This window comes from Pseudonaja textilis, chromosome 1, assembly GCF_049901715.1.
Source record: "Pseudonaja textilis isolate UNSWEBS1 chromosome 1, rPseTex1.2, whole genome shotgun sequence".
Lineage (NCBI taxonomy): Eukaryota > Metazoa > Chordata > Lepidosauria > Squamata > Elapidae > Pseudonaja > Pseudonaja textilis.
Window position 1 is genome coordinate 280,797,575 of NC_141990.1, and position 16,659 is coordinate 280,814,233.

The window sequence follows — 16,659 nt, forward strand, 5'->3', positions numbered from 1 at the left end:
GAAATATTGTGATAAGGTACTTTGTACTAATCCCTTAACTGTATTCTAATAGTTTTTTTCCCATAATCTTCAACCTATGCTTTGGCTCTTTGTTGCACAGGTTAATCCAAAATTCCAAACTGAAAAGAAATCCCATCAGAAATACAGGTAGTATTTGACTCATGTCAATAATTGGAACTGGAATTTCCATCATAAGTCAGTGCGGTCATAAAGTGAGCCATCATGTGACCAGATGTAATTTTACAAACATTTTTACTTAATAATTGTAATAATTTTACAATCATTAAGCAAATGAAGCTTCCCCAATTTACTTTTTTGGAAACCAACTGCAAAGGCCACAAACCATGACCATGTGACCACAGGATGCTGCAAGCAGTTGTAAATTGTTGTTGTTGCCAAGTGCTCAAATTGGAAATTTTGTGATTATGGGGATGGGGCAACATTTGTAAGTGCAAGGGCTGGTCATAAGTCACTTTTTCTGAAGATATCATAATTTTGAACCATTGTTTAAACAGACATAAGTGGACAATTATCTATATTAATCATTCCTCCTGGTAAGAAATATTAGGGCAATATCAATTAATGGATTGTTTATCTTTGCCTTATTTTTTATTATTTTAGAGAGAATTCGATACAATATTTTAGATTATAGCCATATTTATATAATCTCAAATCTATATAGATCATTGGACAGTGAATCCTACTGATTTTAATAGGACTTATTTCCATGTAATAGGCTCAGGATTGCAGATTATTATTGGTTGGCTGGGTGCCCTTTATTGAGTCTTATGTGCCTATTGATTGATACAGTTTCAGAAGGTAGAGGAAGCATGTTCACAGATACCTAAAAGGATGGGATTGAGGGAAAAGGTCAAACTTGATTATTTCCCCTGTGCCTTTTGAAACTAAATCTTGTTTTATAAAAATCAATGAGGGTTTCCACTTCAATGAAAAGACATAACTCTGATTTAAACCATAAGCTACGAAAAATTGCTGTTCATAGCCGCTTTTGCATATACCTGTAAGGACACTGGTGTGAGATCATATAAACTGCTAATGTGGCTATTTTAGAAAAAAAAATGTGTTTTACAAATGGAATTATATTTGATGTAGCATGCTCTTACTTTTCTTTCCTTTTCTTTCCCTTTTTCCTTTTAGAAACTTGGCTGCATTTCAGATGTAGGCTTATCCTCTAAACCCTGAGATGACCTCTAATTCCATTGTATCACTGCCTTTTGTTACACTTGACTCCCAAGATAAATTTTCTTTCCAAATGTTATTTGTACATGTTGGCTTTGTAACCAGGTTGCATATGCTGGAGCAATTTCAGTTATCATTTGGCTTTGTAGAAAAACGGTTTTCTTTCATATGGGTTTATATGTCGAGCTACCTCTTTAACAACTTTCTTTTCAAATATGTATGCTTCTGTATGATATCTCATCCACTAATATTTTAATGATTTTGCAATTGCACAGTTTCTGTGATCATTTCAAGTCATCATTTCAGAACTGCACATGTTATCAATTATCCCGTTTTATGTATCAAATTTGGTATTTTATGTGTACAACCCATATTGTTTATTGAAAGTATTTTAGAAAGGAAATTTTTGATTGTAGCAAAAAGGAAACAATTGCTCCTGAGTCAAAAAGAACCAGTTAGACAAAGTAAATATAAATGTATCCTTTTGCTTTTTCTAACAGACAAAACAAAACTATGCAACACTTCAAGAAACAGCTATGTAGTGTTGTATATTAAGAATTGTTAACATTGTACTAAATTAAATAAAACATTTTGGTTTTCTACTATGCTTCTTGAGGTGGTAATCAGAAAAGAACCCCACATTTTAAAAAAATGGTGCCTTGCTGTATTTCTTATAACATTTATTAAAAAGTTGCTTTCACAGTAAAATTACGTTCATTTGAAAGAAGGAAATAGCAAGGTGTGAATCGTTTCTGTATATATGTATAACCAAGTGCAAACATTGATGTACAATGACAGTATAAAATGCTTTAATGTTTGTGATGCCTGGTGGTGTAAGAAAACATAAGCCTTAAAGCCATCAGATTGCATGATAATTAGAACTGGCATAATAAACATAAGTTTACTGGGGAAATTTTAGAACTGGCTCTCCTTTACCCCCACCTGTCTAAATGTGAATGTTGCATGGATCTGCCATAAGTATTTGAATATTTATAAGGGCCTCTCAGGTTTTGTGTAGGCCTTTAGGAATAACTTTGTCTGTGACCCTTCTGTCCTGAAAGTTCAGCTACTTCTGGTAAAATTGGAAGAGGACTTTGAACTACAATCTCATCCTGGAATAATTCCCTTACTGTCTCCACCTGTTAAAATGCCCATTTGAACACCACAGAAGAGGTCATCTTCATGAATCTTGTGTGTTAATAAGAACCAGGAGAAGTATGTGTTTTTTCTGAATATCCACTTTCCACCTGTGTTTCTTTTTTCCATAACAAACAGAAATATCTCCCTCCCTCTCTCCTCCCCCTGCCTCACACACACAAATATCCATTATAAAATGGCTCACTCTGAGGTTTACTGTCCCTTCATGCATCACGACTAAGTTGGTCAAAAGGGTTTCTTAGTTTCCAAATTCCTGCTATTCAGACAGCCTTCTTTAGCAAGCCATTACAATGATGAAAAAGTAATCTTTGAAGGTTTGTAAAGCAAAGGAAAGCTAGATCATAGGATCAAAAGTAGAGTAGCAATTTCACTTAATGACTATTTCGCGAAACAACTGAATTGTTGGTTGCAATTGTGGTCGCTTCTATAGTTTACAACACTGAACAAAAGTATAAAGAAAAATACAGATCTCTGTACAATGTACAACTGCTAATTTCTATCTAAAATGTAAATTTACTACAAGATGACAATGTTGTGCCACATCTGAAATCTCACTGATATTTCATTTGATATTGAGGAAGAATGGCTTATTTTCTCCAATCTTCTTTTCTATTGTTGTATCTGGAACCTTCCTCCCTTCCCAAATGATATTGGTATTACCTGAATATTCCCTCTGTTCACTGTGGGTGAGGACAGGACAGAAAGTTGTTGATTTAGAAGAGTGGATCCCTTGTCATTTCTGGTGCTTTGGACCAAGGGATTCATAACAACTAAGGAGTATATAAGTTTAGTTACTGAATTTATCTGTTTTATATATATAATTTTAAAGTCCACAGAGAGTATATTCCTGAACAAATAAAAGATGCCAATCTTCCCTAGTTGTGGACTCCAAAATGATATGGACTACAGTTCTCATAATTCCCAGCCATTCTGGAAGTGGTAGGACTTAACTATCTGGGAAGATAAATGGTTAGGATCTTTTTTTCATACATGCATATTTTGAATATGTACATAAGAAAAAGTGATCAACATGTCATCATTCTTCATAGAGATAATTTATAGGTTTCCAAAGTTCTTATTTTTCAGTTAATTGGTTGATATAGTACTTAGGTAAGATATAAACCACAAGTAAATATGGATGAAAATGGAAACATACATATTATAGTGGTTCTTATATACAGGGTCAAATGAATGTGGTATATTAAACCTGATATTTCTGAATAAAAGGCTGAAAACTTTGTAATAATATTCAGATTTGATGAATCCCTCATCCAATTACAAGTTAAGATTGTAAATTCAGATAATGCATTGATTTTCCAGTTCAGTCCTGTTTTATTAGGCAGTCTTTGGGCCATTCATATTTATGCTCTAATTGGAAAATGTCTGGCTATTTTATTTACTTTTCTTCCAACAATGTGCACATAAAATCTGAGAATTTTAAATGTATAAAAGAAACCAAATCAATTTTTTCCTGAAATAACTAAGTATTGCCAACCCAAATGTGATTTGTCTATGTAAGTGGAAACAATGTTTCAAACTTCCCAAAAAGTACGTACACACACACACACACACACACACACACACACACACAAAGATGATAGATAGATAGATAGATAGATAGATAGATAGATAGATAGATAGATAGATAGATAGGGAGGAAGGTAGGAGGAGGAAAGGCAGATTTGGCGTAGCTTATTCCATGAATAAATTCTACCCAGATGCCTTCAGGAAATTAATACTATATACAAATAATTCTATTTTAAAGAACTCTCCATTTAAAGAATTATAGAACTATATTATTGGTTTGCTAAATCACTGGGGGGGGGGGGTTGTGCATGGGGAGGAAACAAAAGCAACTGCCTTATATCAAGTTAGAGCTGCTTTTTCTGACTGACAGGAGAACACCAAATACTCCAACAGCTGTCATTTCTATCACCTGCTGCCTGGTCAGATGCCAGAAATTTAACCCAAGATCTGTATATAAAAAAGTACTTTGCTACTGAGCTGTTTTAGCAACAGAGCCAACAAAATGAAATGGCCAAGGTGGGTGATTCTAATGTTTAATAACAATAATCCAAAAACGAAGGCCCAGAGCAAAGAGGAAGAGAGTCATTTGTTAACAAGGTTCACAATCAATTTATCACGCATATCTCTGAGAGTTTAGCAGAAGGGTATTGAAAAAGTCAGAAATATGGGTAGAGTATTTGTACCTGTTTAAATCACTTGTTTACTTTCATGTTCGTCAATACTATTCCAGACTAAAGCTTACCTTAAAACAGCTTCATTTAGTCATTAAGATTTGTGGGAAATGTTATTTGTTTTCAATTTAAATTTAAAATTCATTTATATGATCAATTTGTCATTTTAAATATATGAATACAACACAAAGTGTTTGCCAGCCTATGAAGTAGGCCAGCTATGAAACCATATAGGCTTAAAATGACATTTATTTGAATGGCTATCGTAACAGAATCTCTCAAGTCACAATTCCCTCCTCCCTCCATTCCTTTATCTTCCCATGAGTTAGGAAGGGGCCTGTCTAAGATGTTCTGTCAAGTTAATTTGGGGGGATGGATTAGGGTCTGTCCTTCAAGGCCATTCCCTTTACCTCTACAATATAGCAATAGCACTTAGACAAGAGGTCTCCAAACTTGGCAACTTTAAGACTTGTGGACTTCAACTCCACAAAGCTGGCTGAGGAATTCTGGGAGTTGAAGTCCACAAGTCTTAAAGTTGCCAAGTTTGGGAACCCCTGACTTAGACTTATATACTGTTTCACAGTGCTTTACATCCCTCTCTAAGTGGTTTACAGAGTCAGCATATTGCCCCCAACAATCTGGGTCCTCATTTTATCAACCTTGGAAGGATGGAAGGTTGAGTCAACCCTGAGCCAGTGAGATTTGAACTGCTGAACTGCTGGCAATCAGCAGTCAGCAGAATTAGCATGCAATATTGCATTCTAACCCACTGCATCACCACAGCTTCCTTCTACATATGCTTGAAGTAAGATATATACTATATATTTCTAAATATATTTCTTCACAGAATAAAAAAAGTCACCATCAGACACCAATTACAAAATTATCCCCTAAATCCTAATTGTTTAATCATCTAATCCTTGTTTTATTTTGATGAATACAAAATGAACTGTTCATTCTACCACAAAAGTAGGGAAATTGTATGGGGAGGGAGTGGCTTTGGGCATATTTGGGATAAAGTAGACATGTTACAAAATGGCTGCAATAGGATGGTTGCTAATTAACAAATTGGCTGTCATTATAAACAATGAGGAAGGAAGACAAACTTTAACAAAAAAGAGAAGACAGACACTTCAGAAGTGCCCTTGAAAAGAAGAATACATTTTCCACTGAAAACTGGCAGGTGGGATTTCTCCTTCACAAAACACATAGTCCACTCAAATGTTGTCTATCATCCCAGGGGGGCGTCTGTGGAATTCAAAGATTGCAAATAAGGCAGGGCAAGTATGTTCTCATTATTCACCCTACAGTCAGTTACACTTGTTTCATTGCAAATTGTTAAATGATGTCAGGTGAAAATATTTAAATCATCATCAAGATAATGTGAAAAAATGAGGGCAATTTTTGGGATATTCATGGGTGTTCTCACAAACACCATAGCCACATTGTCCAGCATCTTTGTCAAGACATTAGGAATCCAGCTGCTAACTACAGCTAAGATGATGCTTAGTGTTGCAACTTGGATTTGCTCATCATTTGGAGAAAGAAAGGATAAAAGGAAAGAAAGAAAATCTTGTCACCCAATAAAATATCAGCAATTCTCTCAAACATCATCCAATTTCCTCCCACTAAAATGTCCAATATTCTGTTCCCTCTTTGAGCAGATAGATGGACTGGGGTGTGAACAGTGCTTAAGACTTAACAATTCTATACATCGTGTAAATGTTGGTTACTCCTTTTTAAGCTCCAGTTCTAAATTCTCCTGGCACAGTAATTATAATGAACATCCTAGGTGAATATGTGGCTTTTACCAAACATGAATCATTGTTAAATGCATGTATTACAAAGCATCGTGGATTTCATGGGCATTTACATTTTGACATAAAATTCTGGAATGTGAAAATGTCAGATTTTCTCATATGGCTGAGATATCTAATTAAGTTGGAAAATTGGCCATGCAAGATTAAGTCTCACTGAAGGCCATTTTTAATACATGGATGATTATTTTTCCAATGCTTTTAGCACAGTATCATCGCCTATTTGACCTGGGTCTCAATAGCTATATGGTAGAATCTGATTTGTTGTAGAACATCATTTAGAAATGGAGAAGTTGTGAATCCTTTAAAGATATATGTGGAATAAGATAATAGTGAAGAGAAGTTTATACTCGTATGACAGGCATGAAACAAGATTCAAATTAATGAATGATTACTTAAGACAGTGTCATTTACTTTTCTTTCTAAAAGCAAAAGCCCAAAGGTTTTTCACTGAAATTGAATATTTGTGAATACCTGATATATCAATAGATTTCAATCTTTACCATGACATATAATTAATCTGCTGATCTTCATTGCTACAAGGATTATAGAATCAAAAGTCATTGTAGGGCTAAAATGGTACTGTATCTCCTTGCTATAGAAAAAAATTGCTGCAGCCAGAAACCTACTAAAGTTCTTGACAATGAAACCACTGACCCTCCCTCCTCAAAATAATCTATTTTGCTTCTGAACGTAACACTCGGGCTGTATCTAACTCAGCATGGTTTATTCTGACTGGCAGTGTCTTATCAGAATGTCAGGCAGAAAATTTTGCCATCATCTGATGCTAAAACATGAACCCCGCAAAACAGAGCATGGCCTCTCTTATTCTGCTGTGGGATTTTTCCATCTAATAATTATAGTGGACATTGAGAGGGCCTTAAAACAGATGTGATGGGTCAGCAGGTGGGTTTAATCCATCTATATAGCGAGGTGGATATTAGTCTCATGTATGGTTTGGGAATTTATTCAGAAGTGCCTTGGTCCCCTTGAGAGTGCAAGACTATTCCATTGCTCATTAGCCCTTTCGAAGCTTGTGCAAGAGCCTGAAAATAAAGTTCCACTGCTTTAAGGAATCTATTAATTAAAATTCAGATGGTACCTTTTTCTAGATTCTATGGAAATCTGGCTATTCTAATGAATTATCAGAAAAAAGTTGTACTCATATTAAGTCTGAAGAGCTTCTGAATCATGTCTGAAATATGCAAAGCTCTAGTAGATACATATTCATGTTTTATGCCATTTTCTCCTCCTTTCTATTCCAAAGGGAGAGGGGAACCTCCCACTTCTTTAAAGTCACCAATTCACAGAATCCAAAGGAAACGGTGTCTACTTTTCTAAATGTGGCAGAATTTCTAATTTCTAATTCAGTGGCAGAATTTAGAAGACTGGTGACATTAACTGTAAGAAAACACAAATTGTTGGAATTGGATTTGGTTCTTTTTTTTTCTTTTTTTACCAAAGTATACACACATGATTGAAACAGAGAGTTCTGCCTGGAGAAAAAATTAGGAGAAACAGCAACCTTGGGATACAAAAGTGCTAGGACTTCCTTTGATCTACTTACTACCCCATTCCTTGATCCAGGCTTTTAACAAGCTGATCATATCAGGTAGAGCTACCCTAGCTGGGCAAAACAAAAATATCACATGACACCTAGATGCAACAACAAGATTAAAGGGTCTTCCATCAAATTTAACAATTGCATCTTTATTCTTGAGATTTAGGAAACTGTTAAAAACATGGATCCTTTAAAAGTATATGGGATTGTGGAATTAGCTGTTGAACTTTAGAAAATTGGTGGTTCTGTTAAAATAGCATGGAATTTTGAATGGATAAAAATAAGAGTTTGAGAGCCAGTTTGGTATATTAGTTAAGCATCAGGCTAGAGACCAGGAGACTATGAGTTCTAGTCCCACCTTAGGCACAAGGCCACCTGGGAAACTTTGGGTGAGTCCCTCAAGAATACTGCAGAGACTAATCTAGGCACTCTCCAGATGTGAAAAACTGACTTGATGATGCACATGTGCATTTGTGTGTACACATGCATACCCCCCCACCACCCACACAAACACAAAGCGAAGATGACATATTATTGTGAAGTGGTTATTTATTGATTTTTACACGTTAATTTATAGGGCTTACATTTATATGCCTGATACTTTGCTATAATCTACTAAGAGTCATCCTGAGTGAACTGGCATAAAACTACTTGAAATAAATAAAAAAGTGAAATACATTTAAAACAAGAAAAAAGGACTATAGTTCTATTAAAATTAGTGGTACATCTATCTGCTAGTGTACGTTGGTAAAATTTAAAGAACTAGGATGCTATTACTAAATATGCTGCTATTTAATACCAAACTGTTAGTCATTCTAATATGGTAGATTGGATGTGCTAAGAATTAATGATTCCAATTACTTGTCAGGCTACTAGAGAACAGCATTACAATTATCTCCACTATGACTGTTTTGGTATTTGAACTATGAGTCCCATAGGTGATGTGGAGCATATGCAGTTACCATGGAGGCTGCTGTGATAGATTATGTTTCAATAAAGAAAAACACTCCTGTTTCAGAGTTGGGTAAGACCATTTCTAAAGAATAACACTTCCTTAATCACATATTTTGATGAAGGGAAATATGCACACGTGAATCAGTGCTGCTTATTTCCTTTTAGCAGGACTGACATCTTAAACTGCATGAGACAATGAATCACCTTGTCAAATAAAGCACAAAATGGAAAAACCTTTTACCCAACTCATCTGATATAATGACATTTGCAACAACATGTTTGAGGCGATAAACCAACAATAATGATTATATTTTCTTTAGACTTTTATTGTACTCTGAAAGTTTTATATAATCATACACTTTCTCTTCATGGAAACATTATAGTCTGGCATTTTTCTGGCATTTTAAAACTCTCTGTGAACATGTAACATTATCACTCAAAATAGGTGGACTAATCTTAATTGGTGCCTTTCCTTAGAGACCCTTTCCTAACAAGTGACTTAGAAATAGATAGGGACTATTGTTTCCAAAATTTGGGAATTCCCAACCAAGTTGATCCCTATCTGTGCTAGCTGACTACTTTGAGAGATGTAAAACTACCTGTAGAGAGTTTTAAAAACATATTTTCCAATATTCCTTATACTAACAGATAGTGATATTACTTCTCTTAAAAAGCTTCATAGATTTTCCCTGATGGTGAATAATTCCAAACTGTTGTACATTTTCATTTACACTTGATGAAAAACCATGAAAGTATACCCTGATATTGTTCCAAAAAGCATAGTCTAAAAATATTACATGTACATTATTACATGTATAATATTACATATACATAAATTCCTTCTCTTACATGCTCCATGTTTCTGATGAAATAGAATGTGGTCTATGAAAGATTATTTCACAAAAAAATCTGTTCTTTATAGTAGCGAGTGAGATTTGGCTGTTTTAAAATCAAATTAGAATATTTTGTGTGGCATTCAAGTCCTTTTGGTTTCAAGAGAATGTCTGTTAATTTCCTCTTAAATGTCTACCTTTGAACTTAGTGATTTCTATGTAAATTTGATAGAAGAACTTCTATAGTAGGGGACTCATTTTCTGTGGGCTGGTCTTTATGTATTCAAAAAAGAGATAATGGAGATATCAGCAATTCTGGGAAAAATAAAACTGTAAGAATGCAAACTTGGGGTAGAGAAAATGTAAGGAAAGAGCCAGCATTACTCAATGATGATTGAGCCTATGCAGAGGATCTAGACCAGGGATATAAAAATTCATGATGATATGTTGTTGTTGTCATCTGATGAATCACAACTTTTTCTCCTTTCCTAGACCATTACACAAGGGAAGCAAAAGTAGGAAATTGCTAGGAAAGATGCATGGAGTGAAGATCCTGGAAGTCTGTATAGCCAGCTGAAGAGGAATATAAAAGAGTGTAGCATAGTAATTCTTGTGATTTACAGTATACTAATCTGTTTATTCACATTTAGGTGGAAAAGTAGGATGTCAGCTCTGAAGTTCATGATTGGAAAAGGAGCTTCATGATAGTCTACAACTGATATTCTGCATCAGAAAGGGCAACAAGAAAATATTTCAAATTCATTTTTTGAAAAAAAAAAAAGACATTTCACTCATTCAGTTGAAAGTGGAAACTGATTGCTCCATCTCAGTTTTCCCCTCTCCTTCTCTTCTACTTTGTTCTGCAGTAACACAACAATTTTTCAATACTTTGCAGCATGATTATAGATTTATTTAAAAAAAAACACATGTTCTTGTAAATGTTATTAGTGATTAATACAGTACTTTATAGTCATTGCTGTTGAAGTATTCCCCGTTAGGAGAATGAATGCACTCAGGGAAATGTAGTGAGAGTGGTGTTGAATAACACACAACCAGCATACAGATACACTGAATAGTAAAATGTAGGTTTTACTTCCAGTAGATGGGTAAACAAAGTCCAACAAACAGTCCAAATCATACATGGATAAAGCAAGTAGTATTCAATACAATCAGTCCAGGGATAATCCAAAAACGAAGTCCAGTATCATAAACAAAGTTCAGTAAATGGAGTTTGCTAACAGTTTGCAAGACTCACAGCAATCCAAGCAAAACAACGATCAGGCAAAAGGCAATAGGGAAATGCAAGAAGAAAACAAACCAGGTTTCTGGCTCCATCTTATGGCCATCGGAGGAACCTCAGCCAATCACAATTACAGCATTCTCATAAAGATATAACAGTATTAAATAACTATCCTGGTTTATATATTGCCAACCCAACCGTTAGGTGACTATCATTCCTAACATTTGCTATGAGATGGGCAACTATATACATGGTTTAAATATAAATAAATGTGCAAAAGAAGAAAGTGAACTCTGAATAGTAGTTATACAATAAAACTAATTATAGTAATTAAATAAACAAAACAATAACAAAAGGTCCATATAAATACCTTTATGAAAGGAAATCAATCATTGAGATTATCATTAAATCTGGACCACATAGCAACATTGTGCGATCATCTCATTTTTAGAACACAAAAGAGTTAAAAAATAGATAACAAACTTATATCCCAGATTTATTCCTTAAAATTAGGAGTGGCTTTCTTTCTAGTTACATAGGGTTATCTTATCTTTATCACCAAGTTCAATAAAGCCAAGGTTCTTCACAAGATGACAAATTCTATATTTTAGGAATATAATTCAATGTTACTTCAAGATCCTGGTTTTTTACAACAATTATATGAAAACATTAGTATTTTTTCTAAATTTGGTATGTTTTTTTTCCCTCCAGCATCTTCCTATGCTGCATTAGAAATAAAGATCATGCAAAATCTAATGACTGCTGACAATAAAGAAAGGATTTTTAGAATTTCTTTTCAGCCAAAAATGCTTGTAATTTAGTTTTAGATCTCATCTCTTTTGTATACTGATTACTAATGCGTGTTGGTGTGGAGCTAATTTGTTACCTTATACAACTTAAGACAAGCCAAACTTACAAAAAATGACTATCTCCTCCTGCCCAGGACAGTGTTGTGTGCACAAGTTGGCCACATGGATCTAGAGACAAATATTTGTATCATCTAAGACCCCTTTAGGGCTCAAATTTTCTTCTATGCTTTTTTACCTTCTTCATCCAATTTGATAAGACAATAACAGCTTTTGATATTTTACTTCTAAGGAAGAAATGCTTCTTATTTAAATAATTGCAGTGAAGGATAGGGCTTTGATTCCCAGGCTGCAAGGACTTGAACAATCACTGCGTGGCAGCAAAAGAATGTCTTGTACCTCTTTGCCGCTATCTAGTGGTCATCCAGATGGCTACAGCTGAGGTATGGCAGTCCTAATAGAGTGTTCTGGCACTGTCTTTAGATATGGGGTGCCCTTCACTGAATTTATCTCCAGCCATCTGCAGTCTTTCTGACTTTCCATACTTTAATTAAATTCCCGGAGAAAATGTATGGCATCCTCTCTGGGGGCTTTTTCAAATCAGAAAATTTAAGCAACCAGGGAGATGGCAGAGTGATGGACAGATGTGTCACAGAATGCAGTAACCTTGCAACAATGGAGTAAATTCAGAAACATAATCAAAAGAAGTTCTAAAGAAATTCTATGGTATCCTGAGAATAAAGGAGGAAAACAAACTGCTTTCTCTAGGGAAAAACATTTTCAGAAAACTGGAGGACAGATTCTGGCACAACAGTTTACTGATTCCGAGTCATAATCCTAGACTGTTTCTTTATAGCCATCCATATCTATTCCTGCTGTATTCAGCCAAATTCAGTATAAATTGAAGGCTGAGGCTTCTTTATGAATAGGGGATTGCCACATGAGGCTAGGCAGATTTTTAGATGTATGAGGCAACTTTTTGGGAATGCTTTCAAAGACAAAAAACCTTAATTGAATGCTTGGGGCAGTGGTGATCAGGACACAGGAGAGAGGAGAAAATTGGAAGGAGAAAAGGGAAAGATGTGTCGTGATCAGTAGGATGGTGGTGGAAAAAAAAGAGAATAATGAAAAGATGAAAGAAATGCCAAGTAAACAAATAGTTTGCGGAAAAAGTACTGAAGATTATACAACATTGTTACAGACTGGTAAGAGGCATTTCAGGCTTTATTGGCACCTGTTCCAGAGGTTTATCCAGTAAAAGATAATCATGATAAGCTGGTCCCCTGACTTCCCTAAGAAAATAAGATCTTTCTAGTTGTCTTACCAAGGACCTCTCCAGTGGCGGGATTTGATTTTTTTAAACTACTGGTTCTGTGGGTGTGGCTTGGTGGATGTGGCAGGGGAAGGATACTGTAAAATCTCCAGTCAGAGGTGGTATTTGCTGGTTTTCCGAACTACTCAAAATTTCCATTACCGGTTCTCCAGAACTGGTCAGAACCTGCTGAATACCACCTCTCCCTTTAGACCAGCTACAGGAAAATACCAAGGAAGGTCATTTGGAACTTCCTGCTCAAAGCCCAAAACCTAACAAAGCTAGTCCTTTATTATTCATGGTGATTGCATTTTATGATTATGAGCATGAATTATCATTTGTTGCTTGTATGTACACTGAGAGCTTATGCACCCATGGCAAATTCCTTGTGTGTCCAATCACACTTGGCCAGTAAAGAATTCCAGAAAGAATTCTATTCCATTCCAAAGCACATGAAGTAGCTAACTATGCATGTGGGGATAGTTCTAATATAAACATAGCCAAAACCTCTCTCCCTCCCTCCTTCTTTCTCTCCTGTCTATCTTGTGTTTAAAGGAGTGTACTGGGAAATAGTAATTGCAGTATACAATATGTACAAAGGCAAAAATCACATATGAAGAATTCCAAATAAAATCAATACAACTACTGTACAATTGCTATTAATTTCCTTCTTTAATAAGTTTTGATGTTTAGATAAGGTTATTACAGGGAATATGACTAAAGCGTCATATGGGCATGCTGCTTTGATGTATTTACACAGCTATTTCCTCTTTTTCTTTTCCCTGTTTTCACAGAATATTGGAATTAACTGAAAGTTATTGTTCTGGAGAGAACAACTGTTGCATTGCCCAATCAAGAATGTTCCATCAGTGATGTCTTCTAAGTGCTAAACTGATCTTTTTTGAAGATTCTTGTTAAAATTGTAAAGGCACAGGAGGTTTTTCACCAATTTTGCCTTTATACTGTATAGATGTGATTAGGTAAGAGAGCTCTTTTGGGAAACAAAAACTTTAATTGTATCTTAATATGGGGTCAACCTATCCAATCTTCTATTTGTCACTGCAATGTCGTATAGGTTTTTACAGGGAGAATAAGGTAAGAAAAAGAATGGTAGGTAGAGGGAATGAGAAAGAGAATAGGTGATGATAAGGAGAGCAACTGATTAAAAAATTAAGAAAATAGCTGCTTTCTTTGCTGGTTGGAATATCTTACAAACTCTTCCCTGCATAATTCAGAGCAAAAGAATATTACACTGTTCCATGGGAAATAATTAGGAATAAATATTTTGGTTTTGTTAACACTTATAAATGAACATAGGGTCAATAAAATAAAATAAAAATGAACAAATTATTCTGAGTTGAGGGCTAACTAACTTTAAACTCCTTTTAAACAAATCAAAAGGGAAAACATAGGAAAACAGCTGGCAAATAGACAAAGAGAAACATGTCAGAAGAAATGTGATACTAAAAATTCATCCCCGCACAAGTACCTAAGCATCCTAAATCATCACAAAGTCATACTCTAGCAAAGAATCAGAGTGTAAAGAGAATGAGATTCAAAATGGCAATGTGCAAATCTTAAGGTTATTGATTTCATGGAATAAATCATACCAAATTATATCTGCACTGGAAATGTGAAACATCAAGCTCAGAAATTGATAGAAAAGGTGCTATTTAAATTTTTTATCTAGTCAGGATAGTTATCTTCTATTAGTATGTCATTTCAGTCCAAACATTGTGATATGTACTGTACCTTACAAGGTGAGTAGAGATCGTTTTGTTACCTTAGCAGCACAATTAGTGGTAGAGTTCATCATCTGTCAACATTCCTTGATTAGTTAATACCTATGCAGCATTTTGAATATGAGTCTAAGTACTTAAGTATTTAATTCTGCTGGCAAAAGCTTTGTAGGACTTTGATTAAACATATGGACCAACTCAAATTATGAATATATAAGCATAATAAACATAGGTTTTATACTGTCCTTTGGCTGTCTATTTATCAAATTATGGAACATCTTTCCTTTAAGCCATGGTGGTGCAGTGATTAGAATGCAGTTTTGAAGTGTGACTCTGCCCATAGTCAGGAGTTCAATCCTGAAGGGGCTTGAGGTTGACTTAGCCTTCCATCCTTCCAAGGTCAGTAAAATGAGGGTCCAGATTGTTGGGGGCATTATCTTGACATTGTAAACCATCCAGAGAGTACTGTAAAGTACTATGAAGTGGTATAAAAGTTTAATGCTATTGCTACTTAAGGATTATTATTTTAAAAAACTATTTATGATAAAATGAATATATTAAACTCAATAAACTGAAGGTTCATTAAACTTGTTCATGTTCATTTTGATATAGCCCCCAAAGTTAAGGTGTTGAGAGGTCCAGCTATATGCTATTTTTGGCAATTCTCAAAGATCTAACTGATTGAATTTCATCAATCATTACTTTTTGTAACAGGGAAACTACTATGATCACAAACTTAACTTTGTGCCACACAAAACAAATTCTTTGCATTTTTTCCAGCAGTTCTCTCTCAATCTAATTAAAGTAGTTTTTCAAATTTAAAAAAAGGTCAGTGAAATTCTTATGGATATATTATTTGTTTTTTAATTATTTTAGTTACAGTGCAGCCAGAAAATATGCATGGACATCTTGTCTTCCCCTGTAGAATATCTTCCCTAGAGACTGCAACCTGATTGGCTTCTACAGTTTAATTACATCTCGAGCAAAAACACCATGCATGAATTCTTCTGAGTGTTCTCTTTCAGATTATGCAACATGGAGTATCCACAGAAGCTGCAGAGTGATGTAAAAATATACAGTTAAAAAAATCAGCAATTGCCTCTTCAATCATCTCCATCAATTGTAATGAACTTTGGCTATATTTTATCTTTTATTATAATCTCTGGAAAAGCCAGTTTAAAAATGCCCCCTTGTCATTTCATTTTATAATGTATAATATAACATATAATTTTAGGAGGAGCCCTTCTATTTTACCACCTTTTACTATATTCAACAGCATGGTATCAGCAGTAGAGTCCTTCAAGTTTTGGGGTTCTATAATCTCCAACAGATAGTTAAGACTGCAAAAGGAACAATTGCAAGCAGCCTGTCTTCCACAGAAGACCTGCATATTGCATGGGTCAGAAGGAGGGCTGAGAAGATACCCATTGCATCCTGAACATAAACTGTTTCAACTCCTCCCCTCAGGATGGCACGATAGGGCATTGTAGGCCAAAACAACTAGAAACAGGGACAGTTTTCCCCCTTGTGCTATCACTCTGCTGAACACCTAATTCTCCCAATGCTGCCCAGTGTAGTGTGACTGTAGTATTGTTATTTATCCTTCTTATTATCTTCTTTACTCCCTCTTTTATTGATATTATAATTGTTATTATTCTGTATGTACACTCAGTGCTTCCGTACCAGAGACAAATTCCTTGTGTGTCTGATCATACTTGGCCAAATAAAGTATTCAATTCAATTCAACCCAAGGTGCTCAGAGTCATACGGTGGTTAGGCATTCTTAAATCTAATTATTCAATCAATCACGCATTTAAAGTCTATGCTATAAGAATTAAAAC

At 34.9% G+C, this 16,659-nt stretch overlaps 1 protein-coding gene across 4 annotated transcripts in view; it reads left to right on the forward strand.

The window, feature by feature from the left end:
* Window positions 1-2,113, forward strand: part of AKAP6 (A-kinase anchoring protein 6) — a 262,821-nt gene extending 260,708 nt beyond the window's left edge. For all 4 annotated transcript variants that reach the window (XM_026710926.2, XM_087921878.1, XM_087921879.1 and 1 more), the window contains one exon: window positions 1,159-2,113. The gene's annotated coding sequence lies outside the window, so the exon portion shown is untranslated. The remainder of the gene's footprint in view (window positions 1-1,158) is intronic.
* Window positions 2,114-16,659: the final 14,546 nt, after the last annotated feature.